The sequence below is a fragment of the Rhinoderma darwinii genome, chromosome 12, assembly GCF_050947455.1.
Source record: "Rhinoderma darwinii isolate aRhiDar2 chromosome 12, aRhiDar2.hap1, whole genome shotgun sequence".
NCBI lineage: Eukaryota > Metazoa > Chordata > Amphibia > Anura > Rhinodermatidae > Rhinoderma > Rhinoderma darwinii.
In genome coordinates this window covers 65,261,386-65,276,207 of record NC_134698.1, presented here as the reverse complement: position 1 = coordinate 65,276,207, position 14,822 = coordinate 65,261,386, and the positions used below count along the sequence as shown (strand labels likewise).

The 14,822-nt window shown below is 41.3% G+C and overlaps 1 protein-coding gene across 4 annotated transcripts in view; it reads right to left on the bottom strand.

Annotated features, from left to right (window-relative positions):
• Positions 1 to 14,822, bottom strand: part of DAAM1 (dishevelled associated activator of morphogenesis 1) — a 165,972-nt gene that overhangs the window by 96,975 nt on the left and 54,175 nt on the right. The window contains exon 1 of one of the 4 annotated variants that reach the window (XM_075843566.1): positions 3,524 to 3,719. The exons of the other annotated variants lie outside the window; for them this stretch is intronic. The gene's annotated coding sequence lies outside the window, so the exon portion shown is untranslated. Of the gene's footprint in view, positions 1 to 3,523; positions 3,720 to 14,822 lie in introns of those variants that run through there. 4 annotated transcript variants of the gene reach the window in all.

Sequence of the window (14,822 nt, the reverse complement as noted above, 5' to 3'; positions counted from 1 at the left end):
TTCTCACCTGGGGATTACAGGAAGAGATTGATACTCACTCCACCCCAAGTCTCTAGACAGTGCTTTGTGTTGTGTTCCATGGAAACCAATACTCCGGATTCCCTCGTGCACATGGTATATTGTAAGCAAAGCCGTTTCCCATGTTTATCATATACTATACATTTCCGGAGGAATTAAAGCCTTCGTTACTGCATTCAATTATTCAGTCCTTGTGTGTACATATAATGGATCTGTGAATTCACACTGAACAATGAAGATTGTATCATCGTGGCAGGAAGAATTATCACTACATTATAATCACAATTAATATTAACTAATGAGATCATTTATTGGTGGTTCAAAATGCCAATCCATAATTATATACTGGTTTCTCGAGAAATGGAATAATGCCGACCATAGATTAAGAAAGTCTTTTTAATGAACCGCCCAATATTAAGTTTTTTTTCATTGTGATGTTATTTTTCTAGGATCTGATGTATTGTACCCAGTTACTACTATAGGAATGTTTCACTGGAAAGTGGAATAGTCCTTTAAATTGACAACGAACTTTACGAATCAGAATTTTAAAGGAGATAATAAGCCGTTCCAATGATGGGAAACATTCGACCTGCACAGGTGCTTCTGCATGAGCTCCCTACTGCCACGACAGGGACGTACCTGAATGGCATATGCACCAAGAAGCCCCAATCATGATCAACAGATGCATTGCTGGAAGCTGCAGGACCCCTTAAATACTTGTTCTCGTAAAATAAAATAAAAATTGTAGAGCATTTCAATATCTATCTATCTATCTATCTATCTAGCTCCACAGTTGTCCTACTCCACAAGGTAAGTGATAATGTGACAATAGACTCTCTCTTGTTCTGGAGGACCCAACATATTTGTGCATTAAATACAGTCTATTGATTTAGATGGAAACTGTAGTGCTTGGATTCACCTGTGGTGGCGCTGCAGGAGAATTTAACATTTGCTGCCAGATTCCCCCAACTGATCGCTGAGGGTTCCAGACGCAGGACAATCTGATAGGTGGACCATTCTAACAAAAACAGATTACCCAACCAAATTATTCATTTATCAAAGTACATGGACAATTTCTATAAGTGTGGTTAGATCCCTGTAATCAATTACCTTTTTTCTGTGTTGGACCTCTTATTATGTACATATTCATTCTAAATGAAAGTCTATTCTAAATACAGGTGCTCCAAAGAGAATAATGAATCCCTACGTAATAGGATTCTTATGAATAATTTCAGAAATTCACGTCGATTCATATGCGGGCAGCATGTTATGGAGCAGTAGGAGCGAAGCAGATTGATGTATATTTCTGTAGCAAAAGACTTCTTATAAATTTTTATTTATTTATACCGCTCCTTATTCAGGTCTTAGGAGTCCAGTGGGTGGTCCTAGACAGTGATCAACAGCCTTTCCTTTATGCTTGTGAATATAAAGAGCAGTCAATGATTTGGACCGCCCACTGGACTCCTAAGACCGGAATGAGCCGGGGTTTTAAATGAATAAATTACAAGTTATAATGAATATTTTGCTACAAAACTATAGATCGACCTGATCAGCTCCTCCTGCTCTATAACATGCCTGTAAATTACTCTACATTTTCAATATATCCAGTTCCCTTTAAAGCGACTGTATGACATGTGACAAACCTGGTTGCCTTCCAGAAACTGTAGCACTCTTATGGGCTGGCTCTGGTATTGCAGCTCAACCATACTCAAGTGAGTAGGACAGAGTTACAATACCAGACGCAGCCCACGTAGAATGACAGTTTCTGGTAGAAAGCAGCCATGTTTTTGTAATCTCATACAACCCCTTTAAAGTATTATGAGAGCAATGACTGAAGACTGGTGCAATATTTTAATCTCATGCAGATTGAGCTACTATATAGTACAATGATTGCATTATTATAATGGCCGAGTCTCTAGCTGGGAATAAAACATTCCCGGCTGAATGAATGTTGTTGTTTTTTGCTCTTTAATCCCGATTTATTGAATGAGAGGTAGTGGTTGCTAGGTTTTCTATTCCTTCCGTACTGGTTTATGGTTAATCCCTTGAGACAATCTGTGCAATTGCTAGAGGCTGGTGTGCGTAATGAGTTTCCCCAGTTAAGACTCTAATTAATTTGGTGCGGGGACTTGTTGACATCTTCATACAGCACCAAACCGTTACTCCATCCATGCGGCGCTACGAGACAGATCTACTATAATCTCCATGGTAACAGACTTCCTGCTCAGAGTCAGGCCCACAAATTATAAGCACGGCTTTTGATTTAAGAATGAATACTACATTTCAGGACGGTCTATTAGGACATGCGTTGTTCATGGGCTGTCTGAGATGGAAAGGTTATGTTTTTTTATAAAAATATTTTTTAATGGCCTTTAAACAGAACTGAAAAAAAAGTCATAATAAAATAATGGACATCTGTAAAAATAAATATAAAATGACAATAAAAAAAAAAAACGCAGTGACCTTAAATAAAAGCGCAATTTCAGCGATACACACACACACACACACACACACACACACACTTCCTTGTTACACAAATTTACATACCAAGACTAAAATTGCCTGTAGCCACTGCTGTTACTTGTTGACACGAACCCGTGGCCTTCAAAATGTTTGCACACCAGCCAAAAATAATGGTTTGCAATTAAATTCTCTACATAATCAGTTCATCCAAAACAAAAAGCTATAAGGCCAAATGCACACGATGCGTATTACGTGTCGATTTGCCGTATGGATTTTCTTGCGGCAAATATGCAGCGCAATATAGTACCAGCAAAGTAAATGAAATTTCAAGAAATCTCATCTACACGTTGTTTTTTTTCTGCATGTAAATCATCTGTGGTGCATATTTTATAATCCACTACATGTCAATTTATCTTGCGTATCCGACTAGTTTAAGTAAAAATAAAAAACCCGCATCTATTTCCCCATCAAAATGTAAACACCGCATAAAAAAAAAAACCGCACTATTAGGTGAATATTTTACCTGCGGAACTACCTGCGTTTACAATGCGGATTTTCTGCGCCATATTCCGCAACTTGTGAATTTAGCGTGAGAATCCATTCTCACGTTGCGGTGCAATTAGCACCGCATAGAAAAACGGCATCTGAAAACCAAATGCATTTTTACCGCAATTAGGTGCATTTTTCAATGTGGTTTCGCTAAAAATAAAAGAAAACGCAACCGCATCTCAACCGCAATATGTGAATGGAGCCTAAAAAGGTTGCGAACACAAGTTTTTATTACCAAATTTTTTTCTACAACTATTTGCTATTCCCCATTTCCTGGTGTGTTAGTAGTCGGTTAATATTTGAATTACATTTTTTCTTCCAATGTTTGCCGGTTTATTTTTATTAGTATATACTGTATGTAAAATGAATGAAATACTACATCTAAAAGAAACAACAACTGTAATGCACAATGTAGGGAGCAGCGTATACTAAACAGTTAACTGCAGCTAGGACTATATATGCTAATCCGCAGAATACGTTCCTGCCTCCTTACCTGTTCAGAGGGCACCGGGTTACATGTCCTCAGATCTTCCATATGTAAATGGCCATTTCAAAAATACCAACAAAACCATCTGCAGGAATGTTTCACACGCCATCAGCCATTTCCCATTTTAAAGCAATCGTGTTTTAAGTCCCAAAATGTCAAAAAAAAAAATTCCGGGTAAGGTTCCCCCGAGCCCTTTCGTCTAGCAGCGACACACAAAGTGACACAGCTGTGGCTGCTCAATGAAGCAATAGGGAATCCCTCCTCCTTATCTGAATAGCGCAGTCGTCATTGGATAGCCTCAGCTAACCAGCCCAAGGAAGGAAAGCCTCCCGAGCCGGCAGATCCAGAGCAGGGACACTGAAGGTGTATGGAGAAATGCAAACACATGACAAGGCAGTTTTGTCCCAGTCCCAACAACAAGCTGTCTGCACTGGTGTACAGGATCAGACATGAATCTACAGCACACAGAGTATTCGCATACAATCACTTAGTCATCGTTCACACCTTGCTTTCACCAGGCATAGATTAATGCTTTATCTGTCATGAGTGCGTATGTAGCAGGGTTTACGAGAATAATCTTCGCCGAAATCTGAACATGTTGAGAATTCATATGAAAGACGATCAGAGGTCTAAATTCCCATAGAGAGGTTTTACTGATTACCGGCTTTGATCACCAGAAACGTTAAAATAAAATAAAAAAATAATTAAAAAAAAAAGAAAAACAAAAAAAACAAAAAACAAAAAAATAAAAAAAATAAAAACGCGCGTGCGCACACACTTTTTATTATGCACAACGCTATATGCACAGAGCCTATGTGGCGGCTACGCGTTTGAATTATGGGCCCATAGGAACTTTGTGTATGGTGCCTCTGAGTGCTTCTAGGGAAGAATATCTCCATAATACAGCATGCGACCATAGAAAACACAATGTAAGGCCCCATGCACACGAGAATTCTTCAGTGAAAAATAGGGCATGCCCCATTTTTTTTATTTTACAGACCGCGTTCCCATACTTTATTTATAATGGGAGCATGGCTTGCAAATGCGGACGGCTGTCCGTGCCTCTAATGACGGACCGTGAATACGGGCACGGTCGTGTGCATGAGGCCTAAGGGTTCATTCAGACCGTTGATACCACATAAAAAAAAAAATCTGCATTTGAAACTCTCATTCATGTTTTTACCGTGCTTTGGTGGATTTTTTTTAATGAGGTTGTGTTTTTTATTGCACCGGAAGACACACCAAATCCGCGATTTGAATGCATGAGTTTAAGACGCGGTTCAAACCGCACCTTAAGCGTAATGTCTGCGCTGCAGATTTTCCACAATAGAATTCTGTATGGAACATCCGCAGCACGTATAGTAGCAGCAAAGTGAATGAGATTTATCAAATCCTAGCCACACGCTGCAGAAGAAAAAAAAAACACGCAGAAAAGTAGTGCGGAGTGTTGTGCGGTGCGACTTTCCATTCTGCAGGATGTCAATTTATGCTGCGTGTTCTGTGTGCAGATGCTGCGCATATGGCCCATAGATTTGAATGGGAAGAACAAAATCCGCTAGTTACGTTTTATACAGTGTTTACGCAGCGGAAACGCAGTAAAAACTGCTGGAAATGGATGACACTAAGTCGGCTGGTAAAACCACTGCGTTTCCGCAGCAATATGCGCAGCAAAAATACATGATTTACTGCAGATTTCTGTGACCGATTTACCAGTGGGTTTATTTTTTAGATAAAAAAAAAAACCAAAAAAAAAACACGGGCAATACTATTTGAGGATTTTACCTGCGTTTATCTGCAGTATTGATGCAGATTTTACGCATGAACTTCTGCCTTCTGCATCATGTGCACGTAGCCTTAAAAGGCCACATATTGTAGTACTATTGCACAGATTTGAAGGGATTCTGTTGCGAAAATCGCTGCATTTTGCGCGAGCAAAAAGGTACTTAACAGCTCCGTTTGTCAGCTGCGTGGCTGCGTGACTTTCGCGCAGCCACCATCATTTTGACACTGTTTGTTTGTAAACAGAAAAGCACATGGTGCTTTTCTGTTTTCATTCATACTTTTTACTGCTGTTGCACGAATCACGGCCGTCACACGGAAGTGCTTCCGTGTGCTGCGTGATTTTCACGCACCCATTGACTTCAATGGGTGCGTGATGCGCGAACAACGCACAAATATAGGACATGTCGTGAGTTTTACGCAGTGGAGACACACTGCGTGAAACTCACGGACAGTCTGCACGGCCCCATAGACTAACATAGGTCCGTGCGAGGCGCGTGAAAACCACGCGCGTTGCACGGACGTATTACACGTTCGTCTAAATAAGCCCTAAATGTGTCTCACCTGTAAAAATCACATTCATATTTGTTAATGTGGTTTCAACTGCAACGTCTGAATACACCCTTAGACCACGAAACAACCACTATGCACTGTATAGCATTACCCTTAGGCCATGTTCAGGCGTATTTCAGAGCATAAAATGCTCATATTCCGCTCAAATACGCCTGCAAACAGCTTCCTATTGATTTCAATGGGAAATACACTTTGCAGTTCATAAAGGGCGTATTTTTACGCTGCGGAATTAAAAAGCTATTTTGTCCATCAACACTACAAAAAACAAAAACAATTTGGATATATACTTAAAAAAAAGAAATGGTTGAATTCAAAGGCTGATGTTTCAGTGTATATATATTCCGTGTGAAGTAGTAGTGAGCGGGCTCAAACTTTTATTTTTTTGTTCTTTTACAGGGTTTTTCTCAGAATATCATCTGACAGGGTTGATTGCACCACAAACACATGCACATATTTAAGATTGTATCACAGCAAGCACATGAGCAATGACGTAACCCTTCTAGACACTCGGACGCTATCATTTGTAACTACTACAGATCACTAAATGGCAAAAAAAAAATCAAATATGGAGTAAATATTTTTGAATCCAATTCTGTCTAGGGGCTCGTGCACATGCCACTGCATGGTACTATACCTCTGTATGATACAGTATTAGGGTCTATTCACACTGCATAGCGGAGGTATCGTCGAAAGTATTTCCCCGACTAATGCCACTGTGTAGGCATACAGTGGCATCCGTTGCTCATAAGCTCCCATGTTTTAAAAAAAAATACAACAAAAAATAAATAAATAAAAGTCTGTAAAGTTGTACTGGGGGGGGGGGTATGTACACTGATGTAAGCCAGCCTGACGGAGGCCAAAAAGAAACTAGGTGAATGGGGGCCTATCGATATGTTTGATGTATGTGCTATATGAGCTTTTCCCTACGGATACCCTAAATACACACTACGGTTTCCGCAATGCGAATTCAGCCTTACAAAGATTTTCTTCCCTAGAATAACATCCATTACAGCAATTTTTTTTTCTATCGAATTCTAGCAGAAAACTTATTGCAAATATTGCAGCTCCATACAACTTTGCACAATTCCCAACATTTCAATAATTACATTAAAGGGGTTGTCCGGGTACAGGGCAGTTTTCCACACTGATGTCCTATCCACAGTATAGGTCATCAGTATATGATCGGTGTGGATCCGACACCTGGAACTCTGCACCAATAAGATGTTCCGGCTGTCCATGCCAGAAGCAGAAGGCCCCGGTCACAGTATAGCGGCCGTGCTGCAATGCTGCTCCTATTGAAGTGAATGGACTGCAATACGGCCGCTATACAGTGTACGGAGTCATCTGCTTAAGACACGACCGCTGCATAACAACCAATGCCCGGAGGCAGCCGGAACAGCTGATCGGTGCAGGGTCCGGGTGTCAGACCCCCACCGATCATATACTGAGGACCTATTCTGTGGCCAGGTCATCAGTATGAAAAACAACCCCGTGCCCGGACAACCCCTTTTATGACTTTGTGGTGTTCTAAGTCCTCATTACGTATAAGGAGAATGTGTTTTTATTGCTTTTTTTTATTATTACATGTAAACATTTCCAAGACTTGCAAATTACTAATCTAGCTGCAAGCATGATATGGTGGTCTATGCCACTGGCGTGACTTGGTAAGGCCTCCTGCACACAGTCGTATTAGGTCTCCATACAACTAGACGTGTATGACGCCTTACATACATAATTTCAGAAGAGGAGTGGCTGTTTTTTCTGTTGTATGGCGTCCTCCTGGTTTAGCTATTTAAGGCCTTGAGTTATTTAGTAAGCCTGTGCGGATTTCAGAGAAACATGTGACTTGAATTCATGCCTCAGAAAACTCAATATAAGCCCAACTCAAAACAATTCATTTTTTCAGAGGCTCACACTTCAATGATTAGTAACAAAATCCATAGTAACCCGGCGTTCCCTCTTAATATGGACATGGCGTTTACACTGGCGATTACTGGGAAGCTAGCAATGCTCTTAGAAGGACATGGGATATTTTTTAATTTTACGTATGCATGGGAATGTTTACATTCTTCTCCATAGAGCCGAGGTACATTCTGTCACCACTATATAAAAGCTCTCGTCTCGCAGTTCACATACCGGACACAGGTATTCACAGATCTCTCTTCCATACATCCAGGATTAGACACTTTTCTACTGAAAAAACATTTGCTAAACTAAAAAAAACACAGCGTCAATTATAAACAGGATGGAATATAATACATTGCTGGTAAAGATCAGAATTTCACATGAAATACGTCCCTGATTGTCAAACGGTCAGGAATTGTAATATTTAGACTCATCACCATTTCTGGGGGAAAAACAAGTGTCTAACATTACGGCTTTCATAGTATCCCGAAAATCAAATCTGCTAACTTATGCTATGATAAAGGAGCAGGAATTCTGTAATCTGGAAAAGCTTGAAGATGCCCTCTGTGGGAGGTGGAACGCTGGCCAAATTGGTTGACACCACGATCTCCATCATGTAGGCCTTATTCACACAAAGCGTGCCATTTTTCATGCATATGATTGTCCGTGTGGTTTCCATGCGTCATCCGTTTTTCTGGTCGGCGCGAGCACTTCCTGGTTTTACTTTGCAGTTTTTCTCTGCATTTCTTTAGCAACGGATGTGTGAAAAACAGACCAAGCACGGATTTCGCCCGTGTGCGGTCCATTTTATTCATGTACCCAGAGACTTAAATGGGAGAGTCTGATCCGAAAAAAGAAGAAAAAGAAGAGCAGGATAGGACATGCAGTATATTTCACGCAACAGACACACGCTCCGTGATAAGACACTGATGTGTGAATAGCCCCATTGAATTGCATTGTCAGCGTGCTGACCGTTATTTAAAACGGACAGCACACGGACGTGAAATATGTCTAAATAAGGCCTAAGGCCTCATTCACATCCGCATCTGTCTTTCCATTGTTCTGCTCAGTCAAAGAAGCAGAACGAAAATACTGGAAGCGTCAGAACCGTTGTACAACAGACATCAGCGCCCAATGGAACCCATTGTTTTTAATGGGTCCGTCAGGCTTCCAACAGGGTGTCTGTGGTTTCCCTGGAAACAATAGCACTGCATGCTGCGGTATGATTTCCCGTATTTTCGGCCGGATCTGTGACAGAGGCTCTTAATGGAGCCTCCGACGCAGATGTGATCCGGGTTTAAAATAGGTAAAAATCATACAATGTTTGGGGATTGTTCTGTAAAGATCCACCCCCTCCCCGCCAACCGCTTATTGTTATCTCTACTATTCTATTAGCGTAGATTCCCAGCATGCTTTGACAGCTTTTGGCAGGAATAAAGCTTTTGGCTGTCAGGGCATGCTGGGAGTTGTGGTTTTGCAACAGCTGGAGTGACAAAAATTGCTAACGCTAGTATGTGAGGGACAAATCTTTAGTAATCTGGGACGCGATATAGAAAGATATAAAAGGATGGAAGGAATCTGACTGGTTGCCATTTGCAGCTCCACCACATTTACCTTACACTAGTTTTGATAAATCTCACCCCAATGTCCCTCAGATGGAGTTTCTTTATAACACAACTTTTGCTGAAAGGGAAAATGGGAACCCTTCATGTTCTACAGCGGCATGCGGTGTTCTCTCCCGCTCAGCCAGTTATACACAAACCTCCTCTTTCCAAGAGTAGTCATTGCCGCTACCGCTTTAGCTGCCATTACATTGTCACAGGGTAACCCCAGCTTCATAGAAATGATAGTCCCTGCTCTTTCCTCCCCTCCCTGTGGCTCATGATGGTAGGCTGCCATAGATCAGACACTGCCTTAAAGGGAATCAGTCACCTTAGAAACCCCCCCCCCCCCTCCCTCAAAAACGACAGTAATCCGTAAATTGCTTAAAAAGACTGATTCGCCAACTGCAATTTTTATCCTTCCACTCGTTTGCAGTCCCCCGCTGGAAGGGTCGCACGCTGCATACGGATGAGGAATCTTAGGAGTCCTCTCCATTGTATCGCTGAGATTAGTGGTCCTCTCTATGCATCATCGTGCAGCGCACGGGCCATTAGCGGGCTTAATGCAAGTGAGAATCAGCGTCTGCAAGAAATTTACAGATTACGGAAGTCTAGGGGAGGTTTCGGAGGAACCAGTCTCTAAATTTAAATGTTTAACTGGAAAATTAAAAAAAGCTAGAAAAAAAAAATGTTAAAAATAAAAAAATCAGTCATGCAGTAAGGACTCAGGAAGAGATCACTCTTTTAGACTCCTAGCGGTGTGGAAAAATGATATCCTATATTTATTATAAGAGAATAGTGCTTCAGCTATATACACTATACTTGCTTCGGATGCAAAACCTGAGAGGGGGAGGGGGGGTCATAATGACCGAAAGATATGTGGTGCTGGTTGCTATAGTAACCTACCTATATGACATCGCTCTATCCCAGTAACCCCATGGGCTAGAGCAGCTACATTAATAAAAAATACTAGCAGAATAATAGAAATTACGCAAAAGGAGAAAAGGCTATTGCAAACAGGATGTTAATAATGCGCGACGCCCGTATGACACAGGCTTTACGCAGCATATAATTGCCAATCATTGCTGCATTTTGGGTGCCAAGTGCAATAAAACTGTTATGTATGTCTATTCTCACTAATCCGCTTAATCCAGATGCATCTGTAATCTGAATTCTTAGATAGACATCAACAATTATGCCCTCCAAAAGGAAAAAAGAACCAGACAAGTAAAAGTAGAATTCCCAAATAGGATGAGAGTATGATGCAAATATTAAAGCAGATCCATATAAAGTTTCTCCTATGGTAGCTTGACTTTATTATTGAAACATTTCTCAAAACCTTGAAGTGAAGGTCTTCTTCACATTCTGTTATTTTAGGTCCAACATTTTGTGCTGACCCATTTCTGAATATATCTTTATAACAGCCGGAGCTCTGTTTCTCTTAGGGCATGTTCACACGAGGGCGTCCGTTACGGCTGAAATTACGGGGATGTTTCAGCCTGAAAACATCCCCGTAATTTCAGCCGTACCGGCATGTGCAGGCGCTTGAACGCCGCGTCAATTACGGCCGTAATTGGCGCTGCTATTCATTGGAGTGAATGAAGAACGGCTCCAATTACGGCCAAAGAAGTGACAGGTCACTTCTTTGACGCGGGCGTCTATTTACGCGCCGTCATTTGACAGCTTTCAATGGGCAGATGTTTGTCAGCGCTATTGAGGCGCTATTTTCGGGCGTAATTCGGGGCAAAACCGCCCGAATTACGTCCGTAAATAGGCCGTGTGAACATACCCTTACACAGAGCCTCAAATCAGACGCAGTTACATAACATTTTTGACCGTGTGTAACCACCACTAGAGGGAGCTTACTGCATACTGTTTTACTATCCAGTTCTATGTATAAATGTCTGTGATAGAAAGATAAACTAATATATATATATATATATATATATATATATATATATACATACACACATACACACAAAAAAAAAAGTTTGAACAGCACATTCCAACAAAATGAAACAAAACGTGTATACAGGTGCAAGAACGCCTGTAACTGCAAATTTATACAGCACACAAGAAAATGGCGACCGCACACTGCGAACACTAATGCTACCTAAGCCACTAAATATAAATAAATATGAATTGCTGCTAAATCTACTTACAATTGGGAGATTCTATTTTGTTGGAATGTGCGGTTCATACTTGTGTTTATGTGATCCATATATGTGGGGTTAGTGACGGCCTCCATTTTTGTTCTTGCACTCCTCCCATTCTGCCCTGGGTGATTTTAAGTAGTTTAATGCTGGTTCCTACCATCCCCAGATATATGTAGGCTTAGTCCCAGTTCTGGGTGTATGCACAGCATGGGTTCCCACCTATAGAGGACGCCTTGTCGTGGCAGGTGGGCCCACACAAATTGATCAAAACGTGCACTAAGAACCTCCCTATTGTAAGTAGGTTTAGCAGTAATGCATATTTAGTGGCTTAGGTGACATTAGTGTTCGCAGTGTGCGGTATATTATATATCAAATTATTTTTTCGGGGGAAATAGCACAGTGGTCATCCACTAGACAAAGCATCAAATTATTCATACATTTCCAAGAGGAATAACTGAGGAACAGCAGAATGCAGAGTTCTAAGCAGAGTTCTGAAAAAGCACGTGTTTTACTAAAACAGACATGTTATAAGAAACTACAGGTCCTGGGAAGAAACGTAACTGCATAATAATATTGCAGATTTATAGGTTATTTGGGGTCTGGGAAAAGCGGAGTGACAACTCACATTGGCAATGTAATGACGGCCATTATGGGTTGTCCGCTAGCATCTATTCCTTGCAGAGGAGACCAAGGTTGCTCATAAACAGTTAAACATAAGGCTAGAGCTACACGGTGACTTTGGTTATGGGACATCAAGACGCACGACCCCAAAAAAAAAAAAAAAGAAGTGTGCTGGATTTGTCTGCAAATTTTTGTTACACGACTATTTTAGGGTGGTTTGGTCTGCGAGTCACATGTGATTTAGACATTGCTACATCTAAAAGACAACCAAAAAAAAGTAAAAAAAACACACAACTCATTCCCATGTTACAAATGAGTCGCAGTTGCACGCGACCTACATTTAGGTCTTTACAAGCTAATTCGCGTGTGACTTGCAAACAAAAATTCATCAGATTTAGACTTTTTTGTAACTTTTGTGCCACGGTCGTCATAAGTCACATGTTGTATTGCAACCAAATTCACAATCATTACTTGCGATGCGGCATTGCGATCTTCATATATGCGATATCTGCTTTGGATCTTCATGCCGCACGACTAAAGTTGCTGCGTAGCCTTAGCCTAAAAAAAGAATTTGCACAAGGGGATAACTTGAGATTTAATATTTCTATGCAATTTTTGGATATTGGGGGGGGGGGGGGGGCGGTGCTTTTAAGACTCATTTGGAGGAAAACTACTGGAGAAAAAAAAAAACAAAAAAAAACCCAGACTAGTTTAGGCATGGCACTGATCCTCTCCTGTTTGAGTGCCCTCCTCCCTTTTAAAAAGGTAACAATTAGGGCATTGGTTGAGTCCGAGCACTGAGACCCCCACCAATCGCTAAATCAAAGCGGCAGAAGCGCTCGGGTGAGCCGCTTGGTTTCTGATCGGCTTTTTCCAGAAAACCGATGTAACTGCGTATGGACTCGATAGAAAGTCTATGGGCCCAAAAACCGTTACATCGGCTTTCCGAGACAAGCCAATCAGAAACTAAGTGGCTCAGCGCTCACCTGTTTTAGAGATTGGTGGAGAACCAAGCACTCACATATTACTGACATGTCATAAGTTTTCTAAATGTTTAGTTACCTTTTAAAAGAAATGTATAGGGAGGAGAGGACTCAACAGGAGAGGATCAGTGATCACTGCCATGCCTAAACTAGTTCATTTTCTTTTTCCTAGAAGTTCCCTATGGAAACCATGTCTTGTGTGGAGGGGTCATTTATTTTTACAACAGGAGCTCTTCAAACAGACTGAATGTTACAGTTGATACAATTAAAAGCATGCCTAGGTCAACGTAAACTTCAAAAGGGGAACAAGCCTTTAACAAGCAAACCTGAAATGCTAACCAGACCCGACATTTCGTCAGCGATCCGCTGCAGCGAGGGGGGGGGGGGTCCCAGCAGTGTTCTGCATTAGCACAGGAAAAGACTTATCAAGAACCACCAGCGCCAAAAGCCGATAAATCCCCCCAGACATTTAACCCCTGTTGGAAACCGAACCTCATGCACAACAGGGAGCGCATGGAATAATGCTCATTATTCTGTTGTCAGGTAATCAACCAATCAAAATGCGCAATCTTTTGCTACAGGTTCTAAAGGCCATTCTGTCAGGATTTAGGCGCGAATAAATCCTGATAGGCAATGCATGTGAAAAAGGTACTTAACACCCCATTCACATGCTCCGGAAAATATCCTCGGAGTAATGAACACGCTGCGGATTTTAAAATGAATAGCATGTTCGTGATCGCCACAGATTCGGCACTGAAAAGCTGTAGATTAGCGGCATCTAATACAATGGAGCAAATACTCTTGCGGATGAGATGGCCAAATCTCGGCTTAAATTAAATTTTTATCTGCAGATCATCTAGTAAATCCACTACGGATTGGACTATAAATCTGTGCCGTGTGAACATGGCCTGAAGGCTGCATGAACACAGTGCATATTATGTGCGGATTTTCCTGCATTTTCAAGGAATCTTCTCCACATGTTGCAGAATTTATCCGCGCGTAAATGAAAATATGCGGCATGTCAATTTATCTTGCGTTTCCATCTCAGAATTGTATTGGACGAGTTTACAAAAAAAAACACCAAAATCCAGAGAAAAATCTGCAAACGTTTCCACATCAAAATGTAAAATCCACACATAAAACGCATTAGAAAACCCACAATATTAATCCTTCTACGTCACTAATCTGTGAACATCCAAAAAGGGTATTTAAACATCGCGCCCGCTCAGAGGCAGAGCAGGCACCATCGCCGCCGGGTCTCTGCTGCGTTACAAACATCTCTGATCGCGAGCATTTAACCCCTCAGATGCCGGTGGTCACATCGGAGGGGTTTTCACTTTTTGTGGCCAGTCACTAGCTCCCGCGTGGCAAGATTGCGGGAGCCGGTGAGTTCCTCTAGCAACTAGGAAGATTGGTATGGAGACCTGCCTGTGTTGTTGGTCTCAATAGCAATGCACCAATTTTTCTATAGACTGCAATATTGTGATATTGCAGTATATGGTATAAACGATCTAATGATCGCAAGTTCAAGGTTTAAAAATATATTCTTTTTTAAAAAAAAAAAAAAAACACATTTAAAAACGCCCCCCTTTCCCTAGATCACATATAAAAATAAAACATACTAGGTATCCCATCATCCGAAAATGCCCAAAATTATAATGCCGCAGCGGCGGCGGCCTGGGTTTGG